General features: G+C 32.4%; 1 long non-coding RNA gene across 7 annotated transcripts; it reads left to right on the top strand.

Moving 5' to 3' along the window:
* The first annotated feature begins 306 nt into the window (after nucleotides 1-306).
* On the top strand, nucleotides 307-7,129 carry LOC109133829 (uncharacterized). Of its 7 annotated transcripts, none has more exons than XR_007272714.2 (5): nucleotides 307-1,083; nucleotides 3,199-3,257; nucleotides 5,790-6,283; nucleotides 6,403-6,707; nucleotides 6,852-7,129. It is a non-coding gene; the product is annotated as an uncharacterized LOC109133829 (long non-coding RNA). The 7 variants fall into 7 exon arrangements; XR_008968811.1 differs by lacking the exon at nucleotides 5,790-6,283 and adding an exon at nucleotides 5,207-5,316 and having other exon boundaries at nucleotides 308-1,083; XR_007272715.2 differs by lacking the exon at nucleotides 307-1,083 and adding an exon at nucleotides 1,102-1,266.
* The last annotated feature ends 7,911 nt before the right edge of the window (nucleotides 7,130-15,040 follow it).

Below are 15,040 nucleotides of genomic sequence, written 5' to 3'. Positions count from 1 at the left end.
TATTCGTATGTATTCGTATGTATTCCATTTGGTACCATTGTACTTTTGGCTTTTCCATTTGGTACCACTATTTTTCAGATATTCTACATGGTACCACTATAATTTGATTTTATTCTCTATTGTAGCATTCAACTAAGTAAAACGTTAATTTAAGTTAGAATAGGCTAAGTTTTACTTCAATTTACATGTTTTAATTTGCGTTAAGGTTTAGTAATCGTTTTAGTCGTTAAGGTCAAAGTTGAGGTCATATTTGACAATAAAAAACATAGACTATTAGATTATTTTATGAAAATTTTGACTAAAAAATAGAGCTTTAAGGGTTAGAACGACACCCTAAAATCTTAATTTATTAAATTTTTGCAACTGCAAATAGAAACATGCAAACACAAACAAAATTGTATTCTTGCTCAACCATTAACTAACATTTTACTTAAAAAATGGTATGATAAAGATTAATATTAAATTAGAGTGGTATCATGTGAAATTTCAAAATAACAGTGGTACAAAATGAAAAAGCCAAAAATTCAATGGTACCAAATGGAATATCCCTTTAAAATTTAATATCTTTTTAATTAATACTAATGCAGTATAAGTTTTATATATGAAACTATTTACTTTTAAATTTATGCAACAAATACAATAGAAAAAAAAACTACCTCTCCTAATATTATTCTAGATCGTGGTGATTAATACTTGTCAAAAGAAAAAAAAAAACTAAAATTACTACGCCATTACTTCTTGCACCATAGCAACTTACGCCATTACTTCTTGCACCATAGCAACTTACGCCATAGCTTGAACAATCTCATAGCTTCAGTCGACTCGCACACCATCCCTACAACCACCACTCCCCATAATCCGAAAATTCTCCCCCATAATATCAAATTCTTCCATCAAAATTTCACCTTTGCTTTCGTAAAATTCATAATCAGGGCTCTCACATTGTTCAAGTCGTCAAGTTGTGATTCCCGTCAATTCTTTTCATCAATTCTTCTGGAATTTTTGTTTCTTTTCGTCAATTTGTGATTCTTTTGGAAAGAAAATTTATTTTCGACAAATTATAAAATTGGTGCACTTGTAAAGGTAATTCGAGCAATTTTTTTTGTCTGGCAAGCAAGCTTTTCATTGTTATACTCGTCAATTTGTGATTCTCGTCAATTCTTTTCATCAATTCTTCTGGAATTTTTGTTTCTTTTCGTCAATTTGTGATTATTTTGGGAAGAAAATATATTTTCGACAAAGTATAAAATTGGTGCACTTGTAAAGGTGATTGGAGCAATTTTTTTTATGTCTGGTATTTGCTTTTCTGCTCAGTTTTAGTTGCCTACTATGTGTTTGTTAAAATGCCTGAATGAATTTTTTCTATAATTTTCTTGTTATTCATAACTTACTGTGCTTTTTTTTCATTTAGGGTATATTGTTTATAACTTTGTTGTTATCATGAACATAATCAGGAAATAGAAATATATGCATTATGATATAAATTGGATATGGATGGACTAATAGAAGAAAGGTTGGAACCTCAAATTGGATATGAATTGATAGTTTGTTGTAGTTCAACTGAACTTTATGATTACTAATCCATTGATATCTATTTCTATAACTTCATTGATATCGCAATTGGCCATTGATGCTTTAAGATTAACACCATTATAACACTACTAATGCTTATCAACAACCTTATTATATATGCATTGTTGTAACCCACTTGTGCATTCTTAATGTAGCTTCACAGTATCAATTTACATTGTAAATGTTAGCTTATATAGTTATACTACATTTCAGTCAAAAAGAAAGAAAACAAAACTGCTACTTTTGCCGTCCTGTGTACATTTTGCAAATGTTTCTGCTTGTAATGTTGTGCAATTATTCAGAAGTAGAAGACTTACCAGTTGCAAGACTGAAGACTTGCATTACTCTATGTTCTTTGATTTGAAACGTATATGAAATTTCTAATCATTCGAATCATATGTTTCATCTGTGTTGTCAAACGTAAATTCATATGTTTCTAATCATTCGAATCATATGTTTCATCTGTGTTGTCAATGTAAATAAAACTATTGCAATGGATCTCAAGTTCAGGTTTTTGTAAATTGTTGTCAAATGAGTGTTGCGCATTGATTCGAATATGGCATTTTTATATGGCATTGATTCGAATATGGCATTTTTGTAAATTCTCTGGTTATCATCATATTATGCCCATTGATTCGAATATGGCATTTTTGTAAATTCTCTGGTTATCATCATATTATGCCCATTGATTCTAATATGGCATTTTTAAAAATTAATTACATTTATAATACAAGACTAATTACACAGTTTACCCTCCTAACTCTAAAACGAGGTTGATATGGTTCTCCTAAACATAATAAATTGCTTCCCTCCACTTAAGATCTCCTTGATCCTCCTGTGTTTCCTGATTCTGTGGTAATCTGATTTCTGAAATACCTGCACCTGCAATTTAATTAGCAAAACGGAGGTAATTTCTTTTTTGTCAAATTGTAGTTAGCTATTAACCTTTTATCTTTATCTTTCTTCTATGTCAATCAAACAAAAATCTGTGGTTAAAAGTATTAGTTGGATATCAATCTAGTTGGTTGAGTTCTTTTAAAAGCCAAGTCGTCACAAGGGTCCTTTAAAAAGAAAAGTCATCATAAGAGCCTAGATAGATATACTTCCTCCGTAATTTTTTTTGATGTTGGTTTATCTTTGGAAAATTTATGAATTTGGAAAGTTGAATTTATTGGGGTTTGAGTTTTTTTTAATAACTATGTGCTTGTCAATAAGAAGGCTATCCTCTTGTATGGTTGTATTGGTTAATTTACTGCTTGGACTTGTGTGAATTCTCCTGCTTCCATTATCTCAACTACTTGTCAGCAAGATGAAAAATATAATCTCAAGGTGCCTGACTTTGTCTTGTCTTCATACTGAACTACACTTTTTAGTTGAACCTGAAGTTGAGGGTATTTCTAATCGTAAAGCAACCATTTCTCTTTTGTTTAGTCCTGTCTTTATGCTTAACTCAATTTTTTGAGAGGGAGTATAGTATTAATACTAAGTATATAATTTTTTCACTTATCGTTCATATATTATACATTAGACATGTTTTGTTTATCGTGTACATATTAAAGTCAATTAACTATATGTAATTTTATCATATAACGATTTAATTTTGTCTATGTGTTTATTGTTCATTAGGTGTGGCTTGTGTTGTTGCTAGCACCTTGAATTGCATTGTCTATACGTGGATTAATTAGGTAAGTAAATTTTCCTACTTTTGTGTTTGCTTGCATATATTCATTTTGCATTAACCTAGTACCCATTTAGGGTTTACTCATTAGGAGTAGGCTCTAAATAGTCCCCTATTTGGGATTGTCCTTGTAAGTGTAACCTCACTTGGATGCGAATGCTCTACATTATGTATTTGGAGAACTGAGGTTGCCGAATTTTTCCTTGAAAATGATAAACAAGTACGCATTCACTAGTGAGGTTAAATGTTCAAGGTTAGGTTGGAGTGATAAGGACCCAAGGCCTATGATTACATATATAAAATCGCAATAATTGAACAATTCATAAATGACTTCTACTCCCAAGTACTGTGTTTTAACTTTGAAATTGCATACAGACCTTATGTGAAATAAGCTTGTGACTTCTTAACTTGTTTTTTATGTATCTTGTGTATGAGAAAGAACATAGAAAATGCTGTTATGCTCAGAAGCGACCTTGAGGATGGCAAGGCCTTCTCTGGCATAGCTATTATCTTTGCATACACAAACCATTTATTCTTTAAGGATTCAAGAAACGAAGAGATCAATCACATGGATTGGTTCTCTCAGAATTGACTTATAACTACAAGGCTCTCAACTCCAAAATTTCTCCCTTTTTATTCCAAAGTATAAATACTTATTCATGGGTCAAATATAAATTTAAGGATACACAACTGAAAACCCACTAAAATTGGGTTGAATTCCACAGAAAATCACATACCCCAGATTCAGAATTTATGGCACACCAATTTCACCCATCAAAACCCAAATCATAAATGAGTTATACCAACAATTTCAGGGACTGTCCAATTTTTTGAATTCCCCGAAAATAACATGCAGCTTAACATACATGAAGTTAAGTATCTCGTGTACTTGAGAATTCAGACCTTGTGTGAAGAAGTTTCCGGATCTTTTAGAGAGGAGGTTGCCCATATGCTCTTTACAACTGCAAGGGTACAGCCACACACATTTTACTATATGAACTACAAGACTTCAGTTAATTAGTATTAAGATACAAACTGATGACAAGGTAACTTTAGGTTGATAACTCTTATAGGGAAAAGTATCTCATTGAAGCAACGACAAGTATCCTTATATTGTTCAAAATAAAGGTTCAAACTATCCAAGGGTATGAAGCATTTGACTAATATAGGAATAAAAAAAGAGCTTAACTTAATATTCCAGATTGCAGATTCCAAGTGATGCCTACTATGATAATGATAAATGTTTGATTGTTCATGTCTCCAGTTGGTATAGGTGCTTTTAAAGCTTGTGGTTCCAAGCCCTAACAAAAAATTTTAAAGAGGTGTTTGCTTTCACAGATCGCACCATTTTTGTCGAAATATCTGCCAAAAGTGACAAGTTTTGGAGTGTGCTAGTGCTACCCCAGTTTGATTAGATAGGAAACTGAGATGGCACTAATGGCAACACATGTCTTGTTATGGTTTTGCTAGTTTAAAATGACAAACTTTGATATAGTTTTCATTCCCATTGTTAGGTCTGTTGGTTAATTTTTTAAGTTTGTTTTATTTGCTACTCTGGACACTAATTTTCTTATCATGGTCAGATTTAGAGGAAGCTATTTTTACATGATTAGAAGATATTTTCTTGGTCTTCAAGGTCATTTCTGCTGAAGTTTTATCGACAACAGGATTGTCACTACAGACAACCTTGTCGCTCAATGCCATAGAATCTGCAGATATTTCTTTAGCAGTGAGAGTTGCATCAATAGATTTCCACCAGCGACCACCCTGGCTTCCTCTACCAGTGCGTGGTCTTTTTTGAAAATCTATATATTTCTCCATGTGAAGTGATGATACCCTCTGCATAAATGCTTTAATGCTTTCAGTATACCAGAAGGCAATGCTTCCATCTGTTGGTCCACTAGTAGCAATATATATTTTCCTGGTCATCGTTTTACCTGCCATGACCTTATTCAGGTTATATCAAGACAGTCTTATATGAAACAAAAACAGAATGAGGTACAGAGGAGACCAATCTGAACCCAACAAGCCAGCCACACAATCTGAACATTACCCTAGGGGATATGGTGAGTAACTAATAGCCCCAATATGAGGCTAATAATTTCCCAATTCCTCCCTCATACTTACACAACCATTACCTCATGCCATCTCTTACCACTTCTATCTCTACCTATCCTCTTCATATTTTACTTCTATCACCCTCTTATTACATCAACTCTAATTCACACATTCGTTTATGCACAAACATTTGAGTGCTTAATCACGCAACTCTGCATTTTACTATCTTATCCACGCTTATTTTATTTATCCCCACCTCCCTGCACTCCCCACCCCCTGCACTGCCCAGCCCATACACAACCTGTGCATGTATCTGTTGTCGGTTTTGTTTTTCTTAAGAATTTATTGTCAAGTATTCTCACTTGTATTACCCTGGTTGGCCTTCTCCTTTATTAGATTATAATGTTTATTGCTGTGATTATGAAACGTGAACCTGGATGATGCCGGTTGCTTGTCTTTGGTTTAATTCCCCTTTTTTTAGCTTTATAGCAGACTTGATCATCCTCTGAGGCTTCGCTGGATGGTGGAGACAGATAGTTGTCATTGACACCCATCCCCTGATGATTAAGAAAGGATTAAGAGAGAGAAACTTTTAATACTCAACAAATTGACTTTTTAATTCCCAAAAATTTGGTTCTTTGACTTGAAGGATACTAACCAAAATTTGCTTGTGCATCTTTTCATGCTATAATCACAAAAGGGTTCCGACAATGATGTGACAAGTTCTTATGGTTAGTAAGAGATTAAATGCAAGCTGGCGTTCACAGGAGAGATAAACTTTGCCAGTTGACTGCATTGAGATAGTTGAGCTTGTACATTGTTGTGAGATGAAGCTGATAGAATACTACTAAAAAAACAAGGATCCACCTATTCAGATAAACTTTTATCTCATCATTAACAAAACCAGCGTAGGAGGATGTATGACATGTAACACAGAACCAAAAAGAACTCATTTGACATTCTAAGTAAATCTAGGTAATACTGAGGCTAGGATTTGGTAAATACTATTGAGTTCCAAAATTTTGAACCTCCAGCAAAAACTCCTCACTTGTTCTCCTAGTCATATACTAAATAATCATTTGCTATATGTGTAGAAGGGGTTCACAGTACAAAAAGACCGTAGAAAATGGATCTTGTCTCGTGCTAATGATCGATGGAGGGCTTTCAAGACAAGATTAAGAAAGTTATGGTTATACAGTTTTGTGTAATAATATATCTAAAAATATACTATATATAATGACACATTTGAATTGAAATAGTTATGTCAGTTGTTGATTTATCTGAACTTTTTTCATGACAGTATCCTCGTCAAGCTCTGGGCTCCAAGGATTGTGGCTATTATGTATGTCGTTACATGATTGAAACTATCGCAAGTAGACGACAATTAATTCCTGATAAGGTAACTTCGTCACTCATTAACATCTAATAATTTTTTGGGATTAAAAATATTTGTGAGGAACGAGGAGAATGTTATTGTTGCTTATACTAATAAAATACATATTTATACTAATTCTAATTATATTTATCTGAAATTATTTTGTAGTACTTTCCACGGATTCCTAGCACTTATTCCCAAGAGATGATTGACGAGTTAAGAGATATGTGGGTGGATTATTTAAACAATCAAACACAAGACGATGGAGATTGAAGACGACGGTCAAGTTTGAATTGTACATATTACTTAATTATTTTAGAATTTTAGTTATAGTAGCTAGCATTAGATTATAGGAATTTTATTTTAAGACATTATTAGAAGAAATTGATGTTTTGAATAAAATTGATTTTGTATATAAATTAAATGTATCAAATATTTTTTTGACATGATGAATAACGTAAGCAAGAATTTATATTTAATAATATTATTGTGGCTATTTATAAATTGTTATACAAACCTGTCAAAAAAAAAAAAAAAATTATTTTATTAGAAAAAAAAGCGTATATACGAAGAGATGCAAATACAGGATAATGTATTTATTGTAACATTTTACTAATCCTAAGAAACCGGTTGTGGTCAATAAATGGTTTCAAAGGGTAAGGCAAGGAGACCGGTTTTTAATGTTAAATGGTCTCCTAACCTCTTTATATATAATATATATACTTATCTAAGAGACTGGTTTTATCTGTCAATTGGTCTCCTAAATAAACAAGGAAATCAGGCATTATAACCGGTTTGTTAGCCTAGGACACCTGTGAGATGGAGATGTGTTATAGTCCGGTTTCCTAGGCCATTTTCAACCGGTTTCCTAGGCCTTTTTTGTAGCATAATCACCATCAACATATCCTCTTAACTCAAATATATCACTTCTTGGATAGAAAAGTCCAAGATCATCTGTTTCTTTAAGATATCTAAGAATTCTCTTCACGACAGTTAGATGAGATTCCTTGGGATTTGCTTGAAATCTAGCACACAAACCAACACTAAAAACTATCTGGACGACTAGCAGTCAGATGCAACAGTGAACCAATCGTACCTCTATATTTCGTTTGATCAACACTTGTTCCTATGGAATCTTCATCTAGTCTAGTTGAAGTTCCCATAGGAGTGTGATTTATCTTTGAGTTTTCAAGGCCATATTTCTTTAGCAGCTCCTTTATGTATTTTTGTTGGTGAATAATTATTCCTTTTTTCAGTTTGCTTAATTTGTAACCCAAGAAAAAAATTAAACTCACCCATCATACTCATTTCAAATTCATTACTCATGAAATTTGAGAATTCTTTGCATAATGTTTCATTTGTTGCTCCGAAAATGTTGTCATCAACATATATTTGAACAAGTAATATGTCAGTTCCTTTCGATTTTAGAAACAAGGTTTTATACACGTTTCCTCTTTTAAAGTTGTTTTCTAAAGGAACTTTGATAATCTCTCATACCATGATTTAGGCGCTTGCTTTAAATCATAAAGAGCCTTGTCAAGCTTGTAGACATGGTTTGGGAGATCATTGCTTTCAAATCTAGGGGGTTGTTGAACATACATCTTCATTTAAATAGCCACTTAGAAATGCACTTAACATTCATTTGATATAATTTAAAACCCATATAAGCAGCAAATGTAATTAGAATTCTAATGGCCGGCTTCTAGTCTAGCAACAGCAACAAAGGTTTCTTCATAGTCAATTCCTTCTTTTTGATTATAACCTTTTACTACAAGTCTAGCTTTGTTCCTAACAATTGTTCCATACTCATCTAGTTTATTTCTAAACACCAATTTTAAGCCAATTGCCTTTTGTTGTTTAGAAGAAGGAACTAGAGGCCATGCCTTGTTTCTTTTGAACTCATTTAATTCAGCTTGCATGGCAGTTATCCAATTAGAGTCAGTTAGGGCTTCTTCATGATTTCGTGGTTCCATCATTGATAGGAACACATGAAATGCACAAAAATTCCTTAACTGAGATCTAGTTTGCGTACCTTTGGAATGTCACTTATTATGAGTTCCGCTGGATGTGATTTTTGGTTGAAACTCCCTTATAGGAATAGGTTGTTCCTCTTGAGTTCCTTGAGTAGATGAGGAGCTTGGATAAGTTGTTCCTCTTTCAGAAATGGTAGACTCGGTTCCTTCAACTTGAGGAACAAGAACAACTCCTTCATCTTGAGGAACAGGAACATGAATGTTTTCATTTTCTTTGTTCCTTTCCTAGTTTATTTCTTCTTCTTCAATTGAATCTGTATCTTTCTCATTTGGTCGTACCAAGCCAATCTCAAAGTCATCAACCTGTATGCTTGGATTGAATTTGTCAGATTCATCAAAAATTATGTGGACACTTTCTTCAACACACATAGTTCTTTTATTGTAAACTCTATAAGCCTTACTTTGTGATGAGTATCCTAAGAATATTGCTTCATCAATCCTAGCATCAAATTCTCCAAGATTATCTTTTCCATTGTTATGAACAAAACATTTACAACCAAATATTCTAAAATAAGTGATATTGGGTTTCTTTCCAAAATAAACCTCATAAGGAGCTTTGTTAATGATAGGTCTCATCATGACATGATTAATTATGTGACAAGCAGTATTAACAGCTTCGACCCAAAAGTTCCTTGGATGTTCACTAGCAATTAGCATGGTTTTAGCCATTTCTTCCAAAGTTCTATTTTTTCTTTCTACAACCCCATTTTGTTATGGTGTCCTAGGGGAAGAAAAATTATGATCCAGGCCATGCCCCCCTCACTCTAACCTATAAAAATTAACTAATTGTTAGTTGTAGGAACCCCTTGTTTCGTGGGTTCCTGTTCTTGACTAGGACTTGATTTGACAACTCATTTCATGTTAGTTATCTTCACATTTTTGCCAATCATTTCAGTTTTTAGTTGACATTGATTAATGTTATGACCTACCTTTGCGTAGTACATACAAAATTTATCACTAGGTAGGTTAACATATTTCTTGTTCTTGTTCCTTTTCTTGTAGTTTTCAAAATCAAGACTTTCTTTTCTTGCAGTCTGTGGTCTCTCAATCCACTTAGGAACAACTATCGTTTTGCCTCTGTTCCTTGCAACAACCAGTTCCTTCTTAAGATTACAAATCTGTTCCTTTAAAACAATTTTCTCTTTATTCAAATTTTCGATCTCAGATCTGTATCCGTTCAAAGGGGTTGATCTAATATCAAAGGAACTTTGAACAGGGAAAAATTCCTTTAAGTGTGAAATTTCTAAATTTATTAGATAATTTCATTTTTCACACTCTCATAATATTCCTTTATTTTTAAATTTTTATCAAACAAATCAAAGAACCTAGTTTCAACATCTGTTCTCATTTTCTTAAGCAATTCTATATGTTCTTTTCAAAGTTTAAGAGCTTCTTCAGTTTGTTCACGTTTTTCATGTTCATCTCTACATTCAAGAATTGCATCATAAAAAAGATCATATATTTCAGGCCTAGTTTTGCAATCTAAGTCTGACTCAAGTCCATGTTGGCTTACTTCAATATTTTCTTCATCTTCTTTTTCATCGATGTTTGCCATGAGGCAAAGATTTGTAGTTTCTTCAGTTTGTTGTTCTGCTTCCTCTTTCTTCTTTGAATCTCTCCAAGCAGCTATCATTGCCTTACGAACGTTCGCCTTAGAGAAAGGTGCCTTCGTTTCCTTGTTCCTTTCAGCGAATCGTTCCTTGTTACTTTCTTTGGTTTTATCAATTTCTCAAAGTGGACATTCCTTGATGAAGTGATTTGTACTACCACATTTGTGACAAGCAGCTTTGTTAGAAAACTTTTTAGTTTTACCTTTGAAGTTCCCGTTCTTCATGTTCCGATACATCTTTCGCAATTTTCGGACCATGAGAGCTGCTTCCTGTTCTTCTGAGTCAAAGTCATCTTCATCATCTGCTTTGAGGGCAATTGATTTTGATTTGGAGCTCTCACCATACTCAATATCAAGGTGAAGCTCATGAGTCATAAGTGATCCAGCCAGCTGTTCCAAGTTGAACTTAGTGAAGTCTTTTGTTTCTTGTAATGCAGTGACCATAACCATTCATCTAACCTTAGGAAGACTTCTAAGAACTTTTTGAACCTTTTCCTCTAATGAAATAAACTTTCCAAGAGAAGCTAACTCATTAACAATGTTAGTAAAACGAGTGAACATCTCTTGTATGCTTTCCTTAGTCTTCATGGAGAACAATTCATATTGATTCATTAGTAAATCAATTTTAGATCGTTTGACTTCATTAGTTCCTTCATGAGTTACTTCTAGTAAATCCCATATTTGTTTTGGGGATTTGCATCCCATGATCCTATTGTGTTCATGGGGCCAAGTCCATAATGCAACAATTTAACAGCCATGGCATTTACTTTCATTTTTTCGAAATCAGCTTGATCATATTCAGAGAAGGGTTTTAGAATTACCTCATTTTTGTCATTATTAGTTGTGACCTCGAAAAATCACCAACTTCAATGACTCTCCATACCTCGTAGTTTTCAGCCTTGATGAATATCTCCATTCGGTTCTTCCAGTAGGAACAGAACTTCCCATTGAACATGGGAGGCCTTTGCATGGAGTAACCTTCCACAAGTTTCTCGGTGGTATTCATTGTTCCTTGGATCTTTTTCTCAATAGGGTTTCCTATCTTTTGTCAGTTCTAACTCTGATACCAATTGTTATTTCACTACGAGCAACAAAAGAGGGGGGTGAATTGTATGTGTAGAAATAAACATAACTTTTTGCGAAATTTTAAACTTAAACAAATAAACAAGCTATGGAACACAAGAGATTTTCACGAGGAAAAACTTCTTGGGCCCAACAAGAAGAAACAACCTCGACAACTAGAGATTTTAAACTCAACTCTTTCACTAATTATGCCAAACAACTTTGTTACAACCTAATTCTACTCACGAGCCACACCTTGAGGTCCTAAACTCAAGTTCTTGAACCATTATTCCCTTAACAGTTGTTACTCTCAACTTCACTTGAAGTTTTCTTACTTTAACTTGCTTTACTTAAAACTTCTCTCTTACAGAACTTCACTCAAAATACCCTTACCCCAAAAACTAAAATACAATTGATCGAATAAACTTAGTGGAATTAGAGTAAGAAGGAAAAGAACAAATGGCTTTTATGAGAGAATGAAGGCACCTACACTTAACTTAGTTAAACTCACTAAATCACTTGGTCAGACACACTTTGGAATTTAATTAGACATTAGTACTTATAGTGGTAATAACTTAGAACGTGGGATTAAAACATGTATTAGTGGTAAAACCATTATCCCAAGATGTTCCTTACCCGGAGGAACACGTTCTTCAATCATCCCATGATCTCCATGATCACTGGTAAAACGTGGGAGTGTTTTAAGTTACTTGCTCCTTAATTTTAGCAACCACTTCAAGCATTATTTAGAAAATCTGATTTAATTAAGAATGTTTTAATTATTAATACCGAAATAAAATTCTTTTATCAAAAATATTATCTTCAAAATATTTCTATAAAACCGAAAAGAATTTTTATTACCTTTGGAAAATTAAAATCTTTTCCTTAAAATCAGATTTTTCCTTAAATAAAATGGTTACCTAGATTCTAGGCATAATTAATTCAACTGACATAAATTTACCGTTGTAATGCTTCATCCTAAGTCTAGTTCCTTTTATTTGTTAGTTCCTTTAACTTATAAGTTTAGCGTCAATTCGTCTGTTCCTGACAAAGGAACAAACGATCATTCTCATTGTAAATTGCCATAGTTCGTTACCATTTTCACTCGTTCCTTTACAATGAAACTAGAAACAAAAATTCTCGCTTTAGTCTTCTTGCTCCAATGCTGCTCTAATACCAAATATAGAAACATCTGCACTTAGTCTTCAAAATCCAAACTTGATTTCTTCCTTGACTTAGTATTCTCTTTGTTCTTTTCATTGATACCTTTAAATCCACTCACTTAAATAACTTGTTAGTCCAATACTTAGTTTGCATCGTTGTTCCTTTGTCATCATCAAAACTAGGGTTCAACAATCATCCATCTATTTGGAAGGTGCTTTTAGAATTACATCACTAGCAAAGTCGGGATCATCTTTGTAACACTTCTTTATTAGTTCAAAACCTAAGATCTTAGCATGCACCATGGAATGTTAGTTGTTCTGACGAGACAAAGCATCGACCACAACATTAATCCTGGCATCTTTGTACTTGGAGCTAAAAGTAAATGATTGGAGAAATCCACCATTGAGCATGCCTGTTGAGCTTTTGTTGTCCAAAGATGAATTTTAGATCCTCATGATATTATATATTTAAATGCCTGTTGAGCTAAAAGTAAGTGATGGTAAGCTATTTAGCCTAATTGTGAATTTAATTTGGTTTAATTAGAACTAAATATTATATAAGTTGTTTATGTTAGACTAATGAGTTAAATTATTTATATATCGATGGTTAACATTGGATTAAGGAAATAAAATAAATACCAATATTTAATGACCTGACCTAAGTGATTTGGAAATTATCTACTATATATTACATACTTAAATGTTAATTTTAGAAAATAAAGTTGTGTGGAAAAAGCTAACTAGATGCTTATTACTAAGTTAATTGCACTTATTAACGTTGACCATACTTCACTAATGTACATGGCCCATTTCTAATGCCGAAACAAAAGTATTTCTAATGTTAATAAACTTATTCAACAATTAGCTTAATGACAAGTTACTATTGTATGTACTAATGAACCCTTTCATGACAACTTCTAACCGAATTATTATGGTAATGCTAATTAATGGCTCTAATTTAGTAATATGTAATCTAAAATGTAATTTCCCGTAAATTCATGGATTTCTTAATATATATATATATATATATATATATATATATATATATATATATATATATATATATATATATATATATATATATATATATAAGGACAGGATCACATGAAAATGATTTTTACATGAATAATGAAAATAAATCTCAATCACACGATTGGATTAGAGTTACAACGCTTATTCATTAGAGTTATGTCCCTCTAAAAAATTTGAATTCAAAAAAAAAAATTTTTTTGAGGTTTTTTTTTCAAATATTTTGTTTTAGAGTTACATCACTTTTTCATTATAGTTACATCACGTATTCATAAGAGTTATAGCGTGTAAAATTCATTCCCATTTCTCATATAAGTATGCATTCTCATATGAACTCAATTCTATATATATATATATATATATATATATATATATATATATATAATATATAATATAATTTATTTCTTTAAAGGTTGACTATTTGAAAGTCAACGAAATTATTTTAAGAATTTAATTAAAGAATTTAAAATATTTTTTTAATGCATGCTTTAAAAAATATTCAAAACACTATTTTGATTTGAAAAAGGAGATTAAATGGGCTTGAGGAACCCAAATACTAATTGGACTAGAAAAATGGACTTCTAGTGATGGGATTGAGTAAGTCATGCCTAAATAATAGGAAATCAGTTTTTATCTAAATGAAAATCGGTTTTAATAGAAAATTTTTTTAAGGAAAAGATTTTATTTTTCGGAAAAAATAAGAAAAAATTATCCTTTTATAAAGAGTTTGTTTAAAAGATAATATTTTCTTAAAGATTAAAAATTCAGTTTTAATAATAAATTGTTTTATTTTAAACTGATTTTCGGATAAAGCTCAAGAAACTCCTAATCTTTAGGAGTTGTGGCTAAAATATATCCACGTTCAAATTAGATAGATCATGGGATCATGGGACATGATGATGAAACGTGTTCCTTAGGGGAAGGAACATCATGGGATAATGGATTAACATGAACTCGATTTTAACTCCCACGTTCTTTGTTTCACTATAAATATGAAGTCTAGATAAGTTCCAAAGTGTGTCTGACTAAGTAATTAAGTGAGTTTAACTAATTAAGTGTCAGTGCCTTCATTCTCTCATAATAGCCATTTGTTCTTTGCTTCTTACTCTAATTCCACTAAGCTTATTTCGATCAATTGTATTTTGGTTTTTGGGGTAAGGGAACTTTGAGTGAAGTTCTGTAAGAGAGAAGGCTTTGAGTGAAGCTTGTATGTGTGAGAAAACTTCGAGTGAAGTTGAGAGGAACTCTGTTAAGGGAACAGTGGCTCAGGAACTTGAGTTTAGGAACTCAAGGTGTGGCTCGAGTTAGAATTAGGTTGTAACAAAGTTGTTTGGCCTAATTAGTGAAAGAGTTGAGTTTAAAATCCCTAGTGGTCGAGGTTGTTTCTTCTTGTTGGGCCCAAGAAGTTTTTCCTCGTAAAAATCCCTTGTGTTCCTCTAGCTTGTTTATTCGTTTAAGTTT

Source organism: Beta vulgaris, chromosome 3, assembly GCF_026745355.1.
Source record: "Beta vulgaris subsp. vulgaris cultivar EL10 chromosome 3, EL10.2, whole genome shotgun sequence".
Taxonomy (NCBI): domain Eukaryota; kingdom Viridiplantae; phylum Streptophyta; class Magnoliopsida; order Caryophyllales; family Amaranthaceae; genus Beta; species Beta vulgaris.
This window is presented reverse-complemented; position numbering and strand designations above follow the sequence as displayed.